The 20,247-nt window shown below is 38.0% G+C and overlaps 1 long non-coding RNA gene across 1 annotated transcript; it reads left to right on the top strand.

The window, feature by feature from the left end:
- The first annotated feature begins 1,608 nt into the window (after positions 1-1,608).
- LOC103461820 (uncharacterized) lies at positions 1,609-7,996 on the top strand. Its single transcript, XR_533217.2, has 3 exons — positions 1,609-2,036; positions 2,216-2,302; positions 7,364-7,996. It is a non-coding gene; the product is annotated as an uncharacterized LOC103461820 (long non-coding RNA).
- The last annotated feature ends 12,251 nt before the right edge of the window (positions 7,997-20,247 follow it).

Here is a 20,247-nt window from a genome sequence, read left to right as displayed (position 1 = left end):
YYYSKRKWTTWYMCCYSWRWWYWCRMGARAGGTTCTAAAAGCAGAATGRTGTCACCTCAAAAAGCTGCTGCTTTTTCACTTTTTGGATCCAACTGAAGCTAAGTTCACACAGCAGCTAAACGCAAACTGAATCTGATTTATATGAACTGGTTCACTGCAGTCTGAACGGCTCATTTCCTTTTTCCTTCCTTCTTTTTACCCCYMAAAAATATCCACTTTATGCCACTTCCATCTRYACAACTARACTGGATACAAACCTTGTTTCTTTAGGTTTCRCCAACTCARATTTAAGACTTTTTAAGACCATGAGAAACCACGATGGGTGAAATGTGAGGAAAAGTCAGTACATTTCCACAGAAATGTCMTGACTTTTTCTATTTAATTGTTGATMAATTACCCATGATAGACACAGAAAAGCTATCTGGCTATCTGGCTAGCAATAGTATGTTAGCAGCTAATTAGCAGAAGCCTCAAACTACTGCTACCTGCTTCCATATGCTAACCTAAACTGGATACATACGTTGGAGTTTTTTTAGATTTCACCAACTCAAGTTTAAAACTTTTTAAGGTCTTTAAACACCATTAGRAAGGACATTTTAGACCCTCACCTCCACAGAAATGTACAAACTTTGTCCATCTARCTGCTGATAAGTAGCTAACTCACCTGCTAACTATGTATGTTAGCAGCTAGTTAGCAGGAGCTACAACATTAATCCTCTCGAATGATGTGGTTAAATTATGAGATGCACATCTGGATATTTTTTTAATTGTTATTTTACCACAATAAAAACCAACTGAGATTAAAAACATCTTTTTTAAGGGAGTCCAGACCAGGAGGCAACGACAAACACAACACAAAAAATGATACATTTAAAAGAAAATGAAGGGAAGGTGGTTTCATTGTTTATTTTCTGGCAAATTTCCGACTTTACAACTAATGACATTTACTCAATTTACTTTTACTTGAGTAATTTTATTTCAAAGTATTTCTGCTCTTACTTGAGTAAAATTTCTGGATTTTCTACCCACTGAAAGAAAAACAAACATGTTTTAACCAAAAATTCACCAAACGCAGACACACACCTGCAGATTTTGTTTCATCAGTTTTTTATTGAAAGAAAAAAAACTTATTTGTATATATTTTTTTGTTACTTATGTGAATTATTGTCATTTTGGTCCTTAAAATACTAAAGTTTCCACTTAACTTTATATTTCGGTCCATCTGATGATGGACCATAACATCTTATATAATGATATGATCAGTTACTCAGTACTTGAGTAAAGTTTTTACCAAATACTTTGTACCTGAGTAACTTCTTGGACGGCTACTTGAAGTATTTCTACTCTTACTTCAGTATACGTTTTGGATATTCTGCTCACTTTTGTTTTCATCTTGAAATTAAACTACAAGTTTCTCAGTTTTTTGCAGAAATTTGCTCCATTTTTCTTCTTTCATCTAAAATCAATGACCCTAWTACTCTGATAAAGAATAAAATTAAATCTTAAACATGTCAGCAGCTCCACRGTGTCTCGGTTTTGTTGCGTGAGAAACGTCAGTAGTACTGAAGTCGGAGCCGTAACTCAGCTTGTCCTCCGTCTCCCGTCTTCGTTCTTCACTCAGTTCATTCACAAACCATTTGTTTGTCAGCATGCAACAAAAACTTCACTTTCATGTCAGAGTGTCATAAATCCTCTTTCTTTTGCTTTTTTCCCTCCCCTGACAAAAACAGAGAAAAAYCTCAGGTTTTTGGATAGTCTGCTAGCAGTATGTTTTTTACTTTTTGTGCCATAAAGGTGGTTTTATATTCACAACAAAGGCGAGTGTCGCAGTCTCCAGAAGCCCTGAAGGATCTGTGGCGTTTTATTGTTTGTGTTTTTACACGACATACCAGCGGGGTTCGCCGAGACTGGAAAGGCGGTAACCTCAGGGAGTCGGAAGTGGCAGCGACAAACACTCCAAACAGAAGAGAAAAGGCCTCAGCGGGGGGCAACAGAGACGCTTTTTTCAGCCAGCGTCTCATATCTAACAAACTCAGGTAACCAAATATTAAAATCAGCCACTCTGACACACTTCAGACGGGAACAAAACCCTGATTCGGTTTCGGCGCCGCATAATAGTTCCTTTTGAAGAGCACTCAGAAATCCCTCTCCGCTCCGGAAGTTTCTACATCCACTTTCTCAAACTTGTTCAAAGCTTTTTTTTTTTTTTTTCCAGCTTTAAAGTCGCTTTAGAGGATTTTCTGAGATTCATCGCAGGAGCTGAGTCAGCATTTAACTCCTGATGGTTCCAGTCGCCCATGCAGTAAGGAATCCTATTTATAAATGTTGTGACCATAAATTCAATAATTAATTATTTAAATTTCACTAAAAAGCAAAACTAATAACGACAACAACAACATATATATTTTTTAAATGTTAATTGATTTTGGAACTTACAAAAACAACAACAAAAACAGAAAAAAATCTACCGTCAGCGCTTCGTCTGGGATTCACCCGGTAGAATTTCTACCCGGCCAATCAGCGAAGAGAATGACACGTCCTGAACGGTGACGTAGATTTCCTGCGCCGTTTTGGATTTGTAGTCTGCCTCTAGTTTTAACGCTCCCAGCGGAGAAAGTGAACGAAGCGGTTCAGTCCGAGTTGGCGACGCTTTTGAATATTGAATTACAACATTAACGGCCTCCTTGTTCGGCTCGGCGCTTCTCTCTTCGCAGTGGAGGACGGCTGTTCCGGTAACAACGGCAACTTCCGGTAAGCTTATTCGCGTCAAACTAGCGCAGACGTTACATAGAGTAAAGCTAAATTAATCCAAATTATTCTGACGGATTCAGAAAGAAAATATCTCTTAAGAAGTTCTGTCTCAACTCGGACTAAATAATGATGATTTTGTTTGGTTTGTTTGAATTTGGACAAACTCATTTATCGTTTTTTACTGAAAACTGCACAGAAAACATATAAATAAAAATACCTTCTTCTATTCTTATCTTAAGGATTTAAAATCACCACATATTGTTGCTTTGGGCTTTTTTCGGCAGCATATTTCATTTCTGTGTTTTAAATATTGCTTTTATTTGGTATTTATAAATATGCAGTGTTATTAAAATATGAATGTTAAATATTCAGAGCTAATCTGTTGACTCTTTTTGGATTGACGGATCAATAATTGGACATATTTTGGAACATATTTATAGACAAAGATGTTTAGTTTTTTACTTTTATATACAAAATCAGTGTTTTTTTATTATTTTTTGTACAGTTTTGGTTTAATTACTGCGCTGGCTGTAATATTCTCTCAGCAAATCGCCTGTTTTTGAGTCTGTACACTCCAGTTAACAATTAATCAATGACTAAATTAGTTGACGATTATTTCGATTCATCATGATTAATCTGAATTGTTCCAGTTCCAGGAATTATTTCAAGTCAATAATTCCTCAAATTTGTAATTTATTTGATGAAATATGATCTTAATCACTGAAAGTTCTGTTTTATCCTTTCATATATTTAGTTTTTGCTCTGTTCACTGAATCAGAATTCAAATAATTCACATTAAATGTGGTCAGTGTCCAGCTGGCAGCAAATCCTCTGAATATGAATGAAGTGTTGAGTTGCTCACGCCGCTGTAAGTCTTCTGAAAGGACAGTAAGGATTGATGAAACTGGAACCAAACGGCCAAACGAGCACATAAAGCAGCATTAACGTCACTCCCCGCCGCCTTCCATCACCAGCCCGTCTGTGGCATATTTACTGTACCTCATCTTATATGCGCTTTAATAAACACGCTCTTCATCAGGCTCACGCGTGTGCAGCTGACAGCCTGCGAACGCCACATTGTTCCACCAGCTAACGGAGTGGGAATGGCTGACACCATGTTGACAGCGAAGGGAAGAAATAAAGATGTCAGCATGTTGAGATTGACTTCATTGAACGTAGTGTAATAAAAGAAAACAAAGMAAAATGTATACAAAAGAAGAACAGTAGTAAAGTACACTCACATTCACTGTATTCATGTTAATTTAGTTACAACGTTCCTTCGTGCACTAAAAATTATTGTGAAATTTACATAAAAACTGTAAAATCACAACAGAAAAATATCGCAAAGTGGAAAAAAAATGTTTATGCTGTTTTTACATCAACAATATGAGTGTAATCAAATTTATTTGTCGAAACTGCAAATGGTGATCGTTAATAAATATCAGTAAATTAGAAAATGTGATTAAATGCAGTTACTTTGTGCAGTTTAGTGATATAACACACTTTTCTAAAAATAAAAAAAAGATCATGTTTTTCAAGGCAATATTTATGTCACAACCATAAAGGGACCTAAAAAATAAGTAATAATTTTTGTTTTGTTTTTTAACATGATCACAATAGTAGTAACAATAAAATTGTATCGCCCAAAAGAACCCATCCAATGTTTTTTTTTTTTTTTTCCTAATATGCAAAATTCACTTTTTAGACGTTTTTGTATTAATGTTTGTTTCTCTACTTCTTCTAGAAACAGTCCAACCACTTTAAAAAAAAAAAAAAACATTCAGCTATTTTTTTGGCAAGAAGTAAATGTTCAAAAACCTTCCAATACTGACGTGGCATTTGGCAGGCAGTGCCCCGTTACCTAGCAACCCAAGCCCAGCCCAGCCATCACCTAGCAACCCCAGCCCAGCCCGTCACCTAGCAACCCCAGCAGAATTCCGCCCACTTTGTTGCGTGTACGTCGGGTTTTTAAAGACTAACGCATGAAAAACACACTTTTATTAGGATTTGAATAATATGTTGTCAGTTTGGTTCTAAATAGTCTTTTATTTTCTTGATCTATGACTGTGAATCTTTACCTCACTTAAAATAAGTCAGAATCAACTCAGTTGAAATGAGAAATGTCACATTTTAAACTCAATTTCTTCATGATCCAGAGAAATGCAGACCTGTAGTTTTTAGGTCTTAGGTTTTTATTGGATAAAAGTAGCAAAAACAGTGTAAAGTCTCGTAACGAGCCTCTAAAAAAAAAAAAATAGTTTTGAGCTGAGAATCTGTAAAAAGATGGGGGAATAAAAAAAATCAAATTATGAATCATTTAGCTTAACTCGTCCTCCTTTTGCAGCTTTCACGTGAATTTCTGGAAGTTTGTAGGTTAAAAACGTTCCTTTGGGTTTAGGAAACGTTTTGAGCTCTTAAGTGTTTTAAAAATGTCAAAAAGACGGAACTTAGATTCTTTATTAAGCTGCAGAAACAAATGAGGATGGAGAAAAGCTAAACTGCTGGGAATATCAGCGTTTCACTATGATGAATGAGCAACGATTCCGATATGTAAATTGGGAAGTACTTTAATAAGAGGTGTGAGGTTCGTTAATTCAAATGTTTTTTTTATGGTTTGACTTAACCCAGTTTCAGCCCGCAGCATGACGGATGCTGCAGTTAGCGCTGCCAGAAGAGGCTAATCAGCTGGAACTGCAAAACAACAGCTATGCTGGAAAAAATGGTTCYGCTGCTGGTGTTCAAAAATAAAAACTATGTTTGGCAGCACTTTTTTTTACCCCTTATAGTGCAATAATAATAATAATAAATGTTAACGTTTTGATAACTAGGCCTGCAGAGACTTTATTAGTTAAACACATTATAATTAGAAATATTTAAGCATTTGTTTATTAACAACTAAACAGTGAGGTGTGGACATTTAACTCATGTTTTTTTTATTTTTGTTTAGGGAATGAAACTGAAGAATCGGGCAACAAATAATTAACAACTGTAGGAGCTTAAATGCTGCTAACACGCTAATAGCAAAGCTAATTTAGCGCTTTTGCTAACTTTAAAAATGCTTAGCGCACTTAGCTTCCCCTAAATAACTTTTTTTTTTTTTCAGAGAAAGTCTAAATTATATTTTACGTGGCTGTTTTGTAAACTTTCATTTGAATAAATTTCTTCCGGTATTTGTCTGTTTAAATTCATGCTCTTATTTTGAAGGGGGCGAAGACTGTTTACCAGGACTATAATAGTTTTGGGTTTTTCAGTTTAGCTTTATTTCATTGTGACTTTTTGTCTAATTCAGTTAGTTTTAACTAGTTTCAGAAAATGTTTTTGTTACCTGAGTGAAGTTGGCCCCCCCACCTTCTTCAAATCAGACAAAATTGGTGTCAAACGTTAGTGCTACGTTTGTGCAACAAAATTTTTTGTTTGTGCCGCTATCATTTTAAAGATATAAAGAAATATTTCTAGAGGTCATCCAAGGTCAACCAGCCCCCCACCTTCTTCAAATCAGACAAAATGGGTGTCAATCAACTCGGCTACGTTTGTGCTGGTTTGTGCAGCAAAAATTTTCGTTTGTGCTGCTTTGGCTTTGAAGATATTAATGAAAGTGTAAAGGTCAAAAGGTCAACCTCCCCCCCCCCACTTCTATGAAATCAAACAAAATTAGTGTCAAACGTTTGTGCTACGTTTGTGCAGCAAAAATCTTCGTTTGTGCCGCTATCATTTTAAAGATATAAAGAAAGTTGGATTTCATAAAAGTTGGATTATAAAATTATAATTTTATAGCTAAAATCATAATTTTAGCTATAAAAAATTAGCTAAAATTTTAGCTAAAATTAGCTAAAAACTCAAGATATATCTGAAAACTCAAGATATATGAGTTTTCAGCCCTCATATATCTTGTGGGGCTGAAAACTGGAACAATATAGTTCCAGTTTTCCCTCCATTATCGTCAATAAATTAAAATCTTTTCTCAATTTCAGTTCTTGTTATTTTGTACAGAGGTGGAAGAGTAACGAAAAGTTATACTCAAGTAGGAGTAGCACTACTTCAGCATATTTTTACTAAAGTAAAAGTAAAAAGTAACCAATCAAAACATCACTCATGTATGAATAAAAATGTATTTGGTAAAAAGTCTCATCAAGTCCTGAGTAACTGATCAAATGATCAATCTTTAAATATTTTGAAAAATGACATCATCAGACAGAATTTTTTGTAATCTAAGGACAAAATTGACAATAAATCATATAAATAACGTATAATAAAATAAGGCAACATAAAATGTTTCCGTCAGTAGAAAACTGATGAATCTTTAATAAAAACTGCAGGTCTGGTAGGTTTTTTTTTAAAAACATGTTTGTTTTTCATTCAGTAAAAAACCCAGAAGTTTTACTCAAATAAGAGTAGAAATACTTCATAATGCAATTACTCAAGTAAAGATAACAACAAAATACTCCAAAAGTGCTTAAAGGAAAGTTACTAAAGTAAATATAACTGAGTAAATGTAACTAATTGGTGAAGTATAATAACTGGCAGTGGTATGAATGAGTGACGCTGCCCTTTGACCTTCTGAAATGACACATTTCCTTCTTCTTCTTCTACTTTTTCTGCGGCATCATGACAGAGTCAAAGCAGATCGACGGCTTTAAAGAAACAGTTGGAGCAGAACTTTCCCCACTGATGTGCTTCTGCCCCAGTTTCCAATGCAGAGAAATATTTCAGTGACTCAGAGCTCAAAGAGAATCTTTAAGGCTTTATCTTGTTCAGATCTACGAAGGAATCCGTCTCTTTTCTTTTGGCACGAAGACACAGAAACATGAAAACTCAACATGGGCATTAGAATGGGGCATAAATAATGACGATGACGCCTCCAGGTTCTGTGGCGTTTCTCCAGGACGAGCCGAGCGAAGGGCAGGAGGAGACGCTGCTCCTCAGCGACAGCCATCCATCTCCGGCGGAGGATGAGTTGAGCTGGAGGACACTGCGGGCCCATTTCCCTCATTACCCAAAATCCTCGGCTGCTCTCGGAGGAACCGCGTCCATTTTAATAACTGGTTGTCAGACAAGTTTCCCGAGGCTTTAATGCATCCGCTGTAACGAATGACAGCTGTGACCTTCTGACTGCTGCGAGCGCCGAGAAAAAGTGAGCAGCAATTAGAGCAAATTTACCTTGTCCACTTTTATAATGACGACACGATTTATTCTTATGTTGCTAATATTTTCTACTGAATAAAGTTATAATGAGGCTGCAGAGCAAGATTAGAGTCTGATTCTTATCATATATTATTGTTTTCCTAAATGTAGGAGTTTTTAAAACTAGGTCAGTAAAAGCGACACTAAAAAACTAATTTCACATTTTTCCCGTGTTAAAGGTGAAGTTATCTGCCATTGGAGTTTTTTTTTATCAATATTAAAGCTGCAGTATGAAACTTTTGTAATTAAAAGAAAGTTTTGTTGTTTTTTTTTCTTTACATATTTGCACTGCTCCCAACAACAAAACAACCAATCAGAGCCAGGAGGAGGGACTTAGCGCTGTCAATCATCCTCATGAACACGTTGCTAAATTTTCTAATGGCTGAGAAACAACTTRCAGGAAAAATGTTTATCCGCCACCGTTGGCAGCTATGCTAACTAGCCTTAGCATTTACAGCGTGCTATATGGAGGRTGATTGACAGCGCTAAGCCCTGCCTCCTGGCTCTGATTGGTTGTTTCTAGTTAGCGCTTGGAGCATTGGGATTATATGTCTCATTCCATACAGTCACAGCATAATGAGTTTAAACAAATTTCTAAAAAAATTATTTAAAAAGTTATTGTTTAAAAAGTTATTTATTTATATATATATATATATAAAAGTTGGACACTGCAGCTTWAAGGAATTATTGACTTAAAACAACCTCATATATCTTGTAGGGCTGAAACAGTTAATCACGATTAATCGATTACTGAAATAATCGTCAACTGATTGTTACTGATTAATCGTTAGCTGAAGTATACAGACTCAAAAACAACATTTTCTGATTAGTAATTAAAACTGTACACCTAGACATTTTGCATTTTAGATGAAAACATCTAGCGTTAGCCCTGCTAGCAGCTACATAAAACTGCTCTCCATTACTCAAAAACTTCCTGGACTTTTTATGACGTTTTTATTAATTTTTTTTGCTAGAATGACCCAAACATAAAGTTATAGTGGTGACTGTGTTCTGTGGGTTTTACTGCTGGCTTATTAACTTATTTTATTTTAATCCTCRTTGTGTTGTTTTTATGTGATAGAATAAAGTCAGTCTGATCTGCTGCAGAGAGAATAACTACATTTTGCAAAAATATCTCACTAATGACCAAGTTTTGCACAGCTGAGTTATTATTATAACTAATAATAACTGCAGCCACTAATTAAAACAAATAAATCTATAAGTTTCATATACCTTTAAACTTATGTATTTTTATCGCCGGAAATAAAATCAGCCTGTTTYGATTTGGTGCGAAAAGATACGTTAGAAAGCAGCTGACTGCGCCCGACTGTCACAGGAATAAAAGCAATATTTAATAACGCTGAGTAATAACATTTGTTTTCCTGACATGCGAGTCATTAAAGCGAGCTGGGGAGCGCTCTTTGCCTGGCCAGGAACGATCAGGATGCATCATGAAACGACATTAGAGCCATATTGATGCCAGCCATTACCAACTAATCCAGGCTTTGCCTGTGTGTGCTTTTTGTGGCCTCTGTAGAGCAGAGAGAAAGCAATAAAGAGCCATCTCAGAGATCTATGCTCACAATTTCAATTATTTTATATTTGTCCATTCTAAGTGCTCAGGGATAAAATGCAATTTTTCTGAAAAGACACTTCAAACAAATTTCTCTTGAACCTCTAAATGAGTCTGGGACGTTTGGCACCGAGAGCTGCCGGCATTGATTTCACATATCTCTGATTAAGTTTTAATTTCCATGTGTTTGTGGGCTTGTGTCAAATGTGAGCGTTAATACAAATTTAAGACATTTTAAGACCTTTTAAGAGCATTCTGAATTAAATTTAAAACCTGTATCACATCAGAAATGTACTAAAGAAGAAGGGAAAAGCTAGCTAGCTTGTTTACACATTTTTAAAGCTAGCTAACTAGATAGCTAGCTAAAACCTGCAGTGAGCTGGTTTAGCTAGCAACTCAAATTTAAGGTTTATTAAAGACATTTTTAAGGCCATTATGAATTAAATTTCAGATCTGTATCATGACAGAAATGCACTAAACCTTGCATATAAATTGTAGAGTTTGGCTAGTTAGCTTAGCTAGCAAAGGTATATTAGCTCGAATGGTTCTGCAGTGTTTCACCACCTCTGATGTAAGATTTTTAAGAAATTTATAAATGAAATGTAAGACTTGTATCACAACAGAAATAAATAAGTTGTATGGCTTGGCAACAGGGATGGATGGATGGATGGATGGATGGATGGATGGATGGATGGATGGATGGATGGATGGATGGATGGATGGATGGATGGATGGATGTGTCGTTCTGAAAGCTGTTAAACTTTTAAAGTTTACATCATTGCTTACGATCAATCTAATCTCAATCTGCTTCTTCGCAACACTTTGTTTCTTCTTTCCTTTGCTGAAATTCACTCAGTCCGGCTAATACTTGATTTAGGAGACCTGGGTCCCGACAAAAGACAATAAAACACATAATATTAAGAGCTCAATTAAAATGCAGTTTACATGCATATATTTAACCCAGTTCATCATCAGTCTGGATGAGTAAATGACAGTAGGATCTTTAAGTACCACATTAATCAGCAGCGACCAGATGCTGCATGAAGTTAAACAGCGTTTGAACCTTCAAGCCCCTGCAGAGACCAACATCTGACCCACACCCACCCACAGTTTTCCCATCAGATCTCCCAACTCATTCCTGCAGTTTACAGCAGCGTGCATCAGATCTAAACAAATCTACTTTTTCTTTAACAGAATGCTTGAAATGCTTGAAGATAGAGCCTGCAACACGCCGTGGCTCATTGGATTTCTAATAAGATGAGGCAAATATTTAATATTTTTACAAACCTCAACACTGGAAAAAGGTAAACATTATTCTGCTCAGCTCTGCATCTAAATCTGATTAAACACCACATTCAGTCGACGCCTCCGCTGCACTGAAAGCAACAGAAAATAAAACGTTTCGCCAGGCAGAGTTACAACCTGCAGCTCCATTACAAATGCATGCAAAACTGTTGAAAATCTGTAAAATAAATTAGTACATTTCTGTTTCCATTAACCCTCAAATAGCCAGGATCACAGATTTTGATGGCCACAATAATCCTTGACCTTACTGTACAGAACTGTAAATTATTATTTATAACAATATTTAGCTCTTGTGTGCGACGCTGGGGGTGAATCAGACTCCGCTTGGCGTAACTGTTATGCATTATGGTGGTGATATAAGTTCATAACAACAAGGATCCTGCTAACTGCGTTCACTCAGCTGCATGCCGGCGTCTAGCATGGTGTTTGTGTTGCTCTACAACACAGTCCATGTGTTTAGACCTAAATCTGGTAGAGAGCATCACTAAAATTGTGCACATTTAAAATTGTGCAAATTGGATTTCCAAAAATAATTTAGCTTAATGGAACTTTGAAAACCAATTTTCTTTCTAAAAAATGAAGTTGTTTTTGATTATGGTAATTTCAGTGGGAGCACTTTTCACATCACGAGTCACATGATCAACAACCGGATGTTACTACTGGCAGAAACGACAAAGACGACGACAGGAAGTGGATGATGTTTATTAATGTCTTATGACACAAACAAACTTATTTTAACTGCATTTCTTAGTTAATGGAAACACTGCAATTGCAAAATTCTGAGTTTTTTTTACAGTTGTGTTGCATCAACAAAGTTTTACACACATTTCTAGAGTCAATCCAGGACTTTGGGTCCAAAAGTCTTCTGTCTTCTGTCTTACCAGAAGGTTGTCCTGTTGGAGTAAGTGGGCTGTATGAATTATTAACAGACAGGGAGCCAATAAATGTGGATTTTCCTTTTCTTTGTAGTTTCCTGTTGAATTATTTCACTGACACTGTTGCTGCAGTGATCCACTTCCCCCCCAGGGCCCAAATTAACTTTCATAATATCTGTTCTGTCACACCTCATCTCATTTGTTAAACCCACGTGTCACCTCTGGCTGTGCAATGATATGCAACATAAGCACAATACCACTTCAATTTGCTTTCTCTAAAGAGAAATCCATCAGTTTTCCATGATCTGAAACAATGATTGGTTTTAATGCGGGGCGTAGCGGCGCCTATGTGAGTCAAATCAAGGGCAACAAAAGGGGCTTTTTCAAAAAGAAACTCTATTGTTTCACACAACGGCGTGAGCTTTGGGTTTGTGATTAATCACTGTGGCAACACTATTAATAGTGGCATTACAGCCCGGGTCAGCTGGGAGGCATCATCCGGCGAACGGAGACGGCGTGGAGGACTGAAACGGAGGAAAATGAGGTCTCCAGACAGTCGGCCGTAACGTTTTATGGGAGCCCCGGACACCGGGCGAAGCGAGGCCAGGCATTAATCAAAGAGTTGCCAGAAACCAGAAGAGCGCTCATTGTTGCCACACATGCCCAGCTTACCTACAAGTGATTGATTGGTTTTCATTATCCAATGATTGGAGCTTTTTCCCTGTAATATGTCATCTGTGGATCCGTCATGGCCTGATTGTTTTCGTGTGAGGGGACGGGAGCTGAAGGAATCAAACGCAGCGAGCTGCACACCAGTCATTTACATTCAGACGACTGCAGGCGGGAGAAATTCAGTTTGGACAGCAAGCAGCTTCATCTGAGCATTAATGCCACGAAATACGTAAAGAAAAGGGTTTTTTATTTATTACTTAATAATTATTCCATTCATATACCACAGGTTTCGTCTCATACCATCCGATTTTAGATCTCCACGATTTCTGTGGCAGAAAGTTTTGACTTTACTAGATAATATAATTTTTCATCACAATCGGCTATTTTACAAGAAAATATTTAATATTTTATTTTTATCACTTTAAATTGGATTTTGCTCTCACAGTTCTTGTGGTTTTTTTGCAGCAGAAATTTTCCAAGCAAATAATCGTGTAAATAAATAAGCATTAGCATAGCAAGCAAATGCTAGCATAGCAAAGAAGTGCTAGAAATGCTAGCAAATGGCAGCAAAGCATTTGCAATAGTTGCTCTGCTAGCAATGCTTTCTATGCTAGCAAATGTTAGCTCGCTATGCTAGCCTCAGGAGTAAATTAGATGGATTTTACTGGCAGCCAATCAGAAATTGAACATCAGAGATAACATTTAACCAATTTGAACTTATATTTTATTTTCAGCATTAGCACTGCACTACAGCTGCTGTASTTAACATAAAATAAACTCCAACAACTGGTCGTAGTGGGGGGTGATGAGAGCTACTGTAGATGACATTTCTTCCAGAAATCTTTTTCTTTATTTCATTTTGCAGGAGTTTCAGCAGTTTTGATGAAATTGCACTTTATATCTCAGTCAGGAAAGCAGCAAATAATGAAAAGCAAACCTTTACTATTCATCCGTCTGAAGTCATTACCTTCACATTGTGATGTTTGTGTTATGATGATAAAAATAATAATCCGTTGCCAGTTTATTAAACTGTAAATGTTCACGCTGCGTTGTTATGATTTAACTTCATTTGCAAGACAATAATGAACTTTTCAAAGCTTTAATAACAAAAAGTTAATTTTCCTTTCTTTCACAGCATTAAACATCCCTAAAAAAGGTTAAACATTTTTGTAAGAAAGGTTAATTAAAGCTCTAAGAACAGGGAAAAGCTTCTGTTTTACAGTACAACCAACTGTAAGAATCGGATTCATCCGACTGATGAAAATGGAAAAATATCTTTGCCTCCAATCTCACATGAAGATTAAGCAGAACAAATTGTTCTGTTTCTCTGGCTGCTTCTTGTGAGAGTTTTCAGAGAAAATCATTTGAAATGTGCTGGGGACTTGTTAATTAAAAGCGGGGAAAGGTTTTATCTTTCCAAACCAATTTAAAACACATAAAAAAGAAAATTTAATTTAGTTTCATAACATTTTGATTATGTTTTTTGAGTAGTTGTATTTATGAAGCTGCTCCTTCAATCCAAAGCTTCAGATTTATTCCCCAATCACAAATATGATTAAACAAAATTCAGGATTAATTCAGGAGATATTTTGACTTTATTGCATCTTTTGCTTTCTGATTAGATCCGATCTCACCTCCCTGAAACAGCCTGGTAGTTATTTACAGCCTCTTTCTGCCGGTTCATTATCATTTTTACTGCCACAGGAATCCTCCCYGTTTCCAGCCCGGACGCCGCCATGAGTCGCTGTCTGTTTAGCCGTGTTCTCGCTGCATGAATGAACGAGCTGAAACTGTGACGACGGTTTTCATGGCTCCACGCTCCATTTATCTCCCGTCCAAAGGCTCCAGAAAAACGAGCGCAGAAGATGAGAGGAGCTTGTTTTATAGGAAATCTCTGCACTCCGGAGCAGGAAGGAGGAACGCATGTGTGTCCTTCATTACCAGCACTTTAAATTGCATGAGTGGGCTTCTGAACTTTATAGTGGTGTTTGATATTTATATGTCATAAATATTAAAGTATTTCTCAGTGAATGCTTTCACTGCAAAAATGAAAAATTCACCTTTTACTTGTTTTTAAACATCCATTTGGGTTTGTACTGCTTCTAAAAACAGCTAAAATACTTGGTTCTCACGTGATGTCACACTTAACTGGCATCCATGTTGGTAGGTATCCCTGACTGTCAAGGCAGTTGCTATGACAACAATAAACAAGCTACAAGTTTAGAACAAGCTCTCTAACTGACAAACAACATAAATCCATCCATCCATCCATTTTCTTGACACCCTTGTCCCTCAGTGGGGTCGGGAGGGTTGCTGGTGCCTCTCCAGCTGATGTTCCGGGTGAGAGACGGGGTCACCCTGGACAGGTAGCCAGTCTGTCGCAGGGCAACACAGAAACACACAGGACACACAACCAGTCATGTTTTTGGACTGTGGGAGGAAACCGGAGTACCCGGAGAAAGCCCACCATGCACAGGGAGAACATGCAAACTCCATGCAGAAAGACCGGGGCCGGGAATTGAACCCAGAACCTTCTTGCTGCAAGGCAACAGCTCTACCATCTGCGCCACTGTGGAGCCCTCAACATAAATCCATTACACCTACTGTTTAATTTGATTGTTTTGAGGATAACCCTTTGCGATGTAGCATCTCATTTCCAACAGGGTCCTTGCAAAACATAAAATACACAACAACAATACAAATGATAATAAATAAATCTAAAATCTGCAAAACAACTTTTGTGTTTCTTTTTGTTGTTCTGGAAGCCATGTTTCATCTATGCTTTGCGCTGCGTTTCCTACCAAGATGGCGGTTCAGGGACGCAGATGGTTCTGGTTGGCAACCAGGRAAAATTAGCCGTTTCAAAACATCCCCAATTGTTGAGTCGCTGTTACTATAGCAACCCCAGAGCTCAGGTCGTTACCTAGCAACCCCAGCGGTGCTCAGCCCGTTACCTAGCAACCCCAGCGGAGTTCCAGCCCGTTTGGCTGGAAAAGCCAAATGTTTTGTGGTTATTTCCATCCAGAGACCACTTGCTGCATTCTTGATAGTGCAGGAGGCTCCACTTCTGCTTTTCAAAGATGTACAGTTGTATAATTGCTCAAACATTCAATGTGTTTACACATTTTCATTGAGTTGGGGATTTACTTGGATTTAAAGCGACAAAACACCCTGAAGCAGGTACAGTCTCATTGTCTAAGAATAATTTTGAATGTGTTTTATGTCGACCACAGACCTGACCTGTTCAAGGAAACATCATCTTCAGGGTTCGCCTTGGCATTAAACTGAATGCTTCATCAGTGCTGCATTGATGAAGGAAGCCATGATGTTTTTATATCCAGCTAGAGGAACCAAATTCAGAATAAAATGCAGGAAGAAGCAGTTGGAAAATAAACTTTATATCTCTGTAGGAAAATGCAGAGCCAGGAAAGGAAATGACAAAGAGCCGAGTAAAAATAACAAAAATAGCACCCAGGGGCAAACGGAGAAAATAATGTATGAAAATATGCATAACAGGGATGTGACTAATCAGCAGAAATATCTGTAAGAGCTGAAAGAGATAAATAGTAAAACCCACAACAGTAGGTTTGCTTACTGCTCTTCATTCACGCCTCCATTTGTTTAAAAATCCTCTTCATTATCCTGGAGCGGTACATCCTGAACTTCAGACTCTTAGACTGCAGAAAAGATTAACTTAGTCTCTCCTGGTGCTGCAAACACGTCTTTATATTCTGTTGGCGTTGTTTTTGTTCAGGTTTTCTCTAATTCCTGTTATGTTTTTTGAACTATTATGTCAGAATTTACTACTAAACACGTCATAAACGTCTGGCTAACCAATTCCTCGAATCCGCCATCTTTACTTCTGCTAGCGGTCGAAGAGAGTTGTTGACCTTTATATTTGTGATCAGCTGGGAGTCGTAAAGAAAGTTTGTTACCCACAACTGTAGTCATTGTGAATTAATGCGTTGCTCCACTTCTCGGCCGTTTGTTGGTCTGGATCCAGACCCAGATGCGGCGTCTTCGTCCCGGACACGGCTCTTTGGCTCCTCCTGCACTCTGCAACAGTCTGCCAGTGCATGTCAGAGCAGCATCTTTTAAATCTTTAAAGACTTATTAATTCTCCTCGGCTTTTGATCTGGGTCCTGTCTATGTATCTTTTATTATTTGTGTCTATTTTGACAGTTCAAACTCAAAATATACCTTTTATATGCATTAATATGCCCAGTAGAAACAAACTTTGCACCACCACAGAAGCTAACATCTACAGTAAATTATCTCAGCCAATCATAAGCAAAGAAAATTAATTTCCAAACACCAACCAATAGAGTTAATGGGACAGTATTGTGTATTTTCCAGACACATAGAGCCACTTTATAGCACAATCAAGTAACAATGTTGCATTTAGTTGTTATGAAAATGATGTACAGATCAAAAACAGATTAAAATAAAACATGGCTTCGCTTCATAGCGTTATCTGAGGTCTTGGAATTGGTCTCTGTCTCTTTAAGAACTGACACTCTCCCTTTATGATGAGGTCAGCAGAAACGCAGCTCCTCCTGGTGTTTGCTAACTGCTGCTGCCACTAGTCTGAAGGGATGTAAGCAGAATTGTTCCAGCTTCTCAAGCTGCACTTTATTTAGAATAATTTAGATGAGCTCTATGGAAAAAAATCTACAAATAGGCAAAACAGATGTGCAATTACTCAACTGTACATCTTCGAAAAGCAGAAGTGGAGCCTCCTTCACGACCCACAAGAATGCACCAAGTGGTTTCTGGACGGTGGGTCAAGAGCAAAACACTTGTTTTTTCCAGCAGCTGTAAAACCAGCAGACCAAACGTGCTCGAGTTCCTCTTTGGTTGCTAGGCAACAGGCTGGCTTCTGGTGTTGCTAGGTAACGACTCATGGAATGTGAGTCAACGATTGTGATGTTTCTCAAATGGCTCATTTTCCAGACACCAAAAAAAAATTAACTTATTGTTTTTTTTTAATACTTATACTGTTGAGACCCAAACTGAAGTTAAAAAATATGCAAAAAGTGAATTTTTCATCTTCCCCTTGTGGATTATCCAGCAAAATGAAGCCATCTTTTCATTTTTTTAAGACACTGAGAGAAACATCTCAGTGGAAATCTCTCAAAAGTGGCACAAAATAAATCTATGAAACTAATTCTGTAATTCCTTGGACACCTTGTCTTTGTATTTCTGAATCATTAATATCTTTGCACGGCAAATCGTCTCCCTCTATATATCCATTTGGAAATGAAAGCATTCCACATTGTTAGCCCGCTCTAATCTGTTTTCCTTATAATTTAATACTTTCAGAGATGGCAGGCGGTGAAATATAGCAGAGGCGTCAAGGCAAAGTGCGTTCCACAAGCCCTGGGTGGCGATTTGTTGCCTAATGAAGCCATTAACCTCACACTACCAAACCTGATACAAGCAAAGTAATGGCTTCATTAGAGGGAGAAATTGCGGCCGCGTAACAGAATTTCAATGCACATGTGTTGGTGGTGCGAAATGATCCGGCGCCCAGGAGAACGGCGCCCGCGCCGACAAACACAAATCTTAGTGGTTGTTAATGACGAGCCGCGCGTGAGTTTCTGCAGCTGCGAGCGGCGATCAGGAGCAGCTGCTGCACGCGACGGCCCAAACTCTCACTCGTTCATTTCTGGATGCTGTAATTATTCTGAAGTGACTTTACCCGATAATCTGCTTCATCTTCGGAGAAAATTGCATCAGGGTATTTGCTCACGACGCTCATTACAGATGCAGATGTTGTGTGTGGCTGTAGAAGAGCAGCTGATGGGAAAAGCCAGTGGAAAGTGTGGGAGAAAAATTACTTTGACTCTAAAACTATGGAATATTTCAGCTAAACAAATATAAAAACATTAACAGAAAAGGATTCATAGACCACACAACTTGAACCTGTGAAATGAAACAGGCTGGAAATAGTTTTTAGAAAATGTTTGCTAGTTTTTATAAGATATTATTAGTTAAAAATTATTTAGTATTGAATTAGTTTTTTAATACTTTGGTTAATTTTTAGGTGCAGAATTTAAAAAGGTTAAGCTATCATACTGTGATTATGTTTAAATCGACTGGGTAACAAATATTCAACATTTTTAAAAAGAAAATTCAGTTATTTTTGAACAACCTGAACAAAAGCATTTTCGTTCACATTTCAGAAGATGTTTGTAAAATGGTGTAGAAAAAAAATAGTCTTTAAAGTGGATTTTTGCTGTTTTTTTTACATGTTTTTTATGGAAAAAATCAGTAAAAGTCATTTTTTTGCAATGCAAACTCATCTTTGCGTAGACAAAGAAGAGTCTGAATAGTGGAGCACGTGTCAGATCATGTATTGAGTGAGATTTAAGGGGTTAAATCTTCCCAGTGGGAAAAGTGTTAAAACAATCGCATTCCCCCAGGCAGCGGCGGCCAGGCGATGGCCTCAGCTGGCAGCCATGTTCTCCGCTCTGCATGGACCATCAGCTTGGTCGTTAGCGTTCAGACGTGCTAATTAGCAGGCGAGTCGGCCTTTGCTTTCAGATGACAGCCAGTCACATAAAGCGCATTAGGATCTGCTGGGGTCACCATTAGTGCAGCAGATAACTGAATGTTTCAGCAAAATATTTCACATGTGGATTACAAGAATGTTCACTTTCTTGAAAAATAATCTCTGTTAGCCACTTCAAAATTCAAGATGGCTGCCAAAGTTGTAAAGGAAATCTGGTAGCCATATTTCAAAATATGGTTGTAATGGCAGTTGGTGTTACTACTGGTGAGCAAGATGAGCATGGAAACATTTTGCTTGTTTCTACTTTTAAAAGATTTTTTACAGTATGTAGACACAAGAACCTAAATTTGTACTAAAAAATTCAAGATGGCTGCCGTTTTTGTAAAGGAACATTTTTTTTGCACTAAAACTGCCAAATTTTTTTTATCACTTTGGTTTCAAATTATGCATAATTGGACACATACAAAATCATCCATCCATCCATTTTCAAACACCCTTGTCCCTCAGTGGGGTTGGGAGGGTTGCTGGTTCCTCTCCAGCTAAGGTTCAGGGCGAGAGGCGGGGTCACCCTGGACAGGTCGCCAGTCTGCCGCAGGGCAACACAGAGACACACAGGACCATGCACACACTCACACTCACACCTAGGGACAATTTGGAGAGACCAATTAACCTGACAGTCATGTTTTTGGACTGTGGGAGGAGACCGGAGTACCTGGAGAAAACCCACCATGCACAGGGAGAACATGGAGACTCCATGCAGAAAGACTGGGGCCGGGAATCGAACCCAGAACCTTCTTGCTGCAAGGCAACAGCTCTACCAATTGCGCCACTGTGCAGCCCTCATACAAAATCATATTCATGGATAATTTTTTGATTTTGAACTTATTTTCACAATCTTTCAAGATGGACGCCGTGGTTGTCCTGTTCGTCCTCTTCCTCCGTCCGTCACGCAGGTCAACAGTTCCCAGTAAATTACGGTCGGTGACTTCTGTTTGTCTCTCTCGGCTCGTCCCCTTTCTCTCCAAGGTTCCCGGCTCCGTGTAATACATCATTCATTAAATTATGGAAAAGCCATTAGAGGAGAGATTGGGAACTCGCAAACTCTTTGTGGCATTTCGCTTAGCATATAAAGCAGAACGCGGCGGCTTTTATGCCCAACTAAATACCGATGACGGTCCTTGTTACGCTTGATGGATGAGCTTCATAATTAGATGGTGCCACCGCTTTCGACTATTAATGAGGGTCGCGAATGGAGCCCTCCTCTTTGTGCTGCACATAGCTCATGTTTGGCAGTCAGACCTGAGAACAGCAGCTCGTCTGCAGCATCACAGCCTCCAGGAAGGCAACAGGTTTTCCTGCAGGAAAGTTTGATTTAA

The sequence above is a fragment of the Poecilia reticulata genome, linkage group LG2 (assembly GCF_000633615.1).
Source record: "Poecilia reticulata strain Guanapo linkage group LG2, Guppy_female_1.0+MT, whole genome shotgun sequence".
NCBI classification, from domain to species: Eukaryota; Metazoa; Chordata; class Actinopteri; order Cyprinodontiformes; family Poeciliidae; genus Poecilia; species Poecilia reticulata.
Note: the sequence above shows the minus strand (reverse complement) of the source record. Positions and strands in the feature narration are given on the sequence as shown.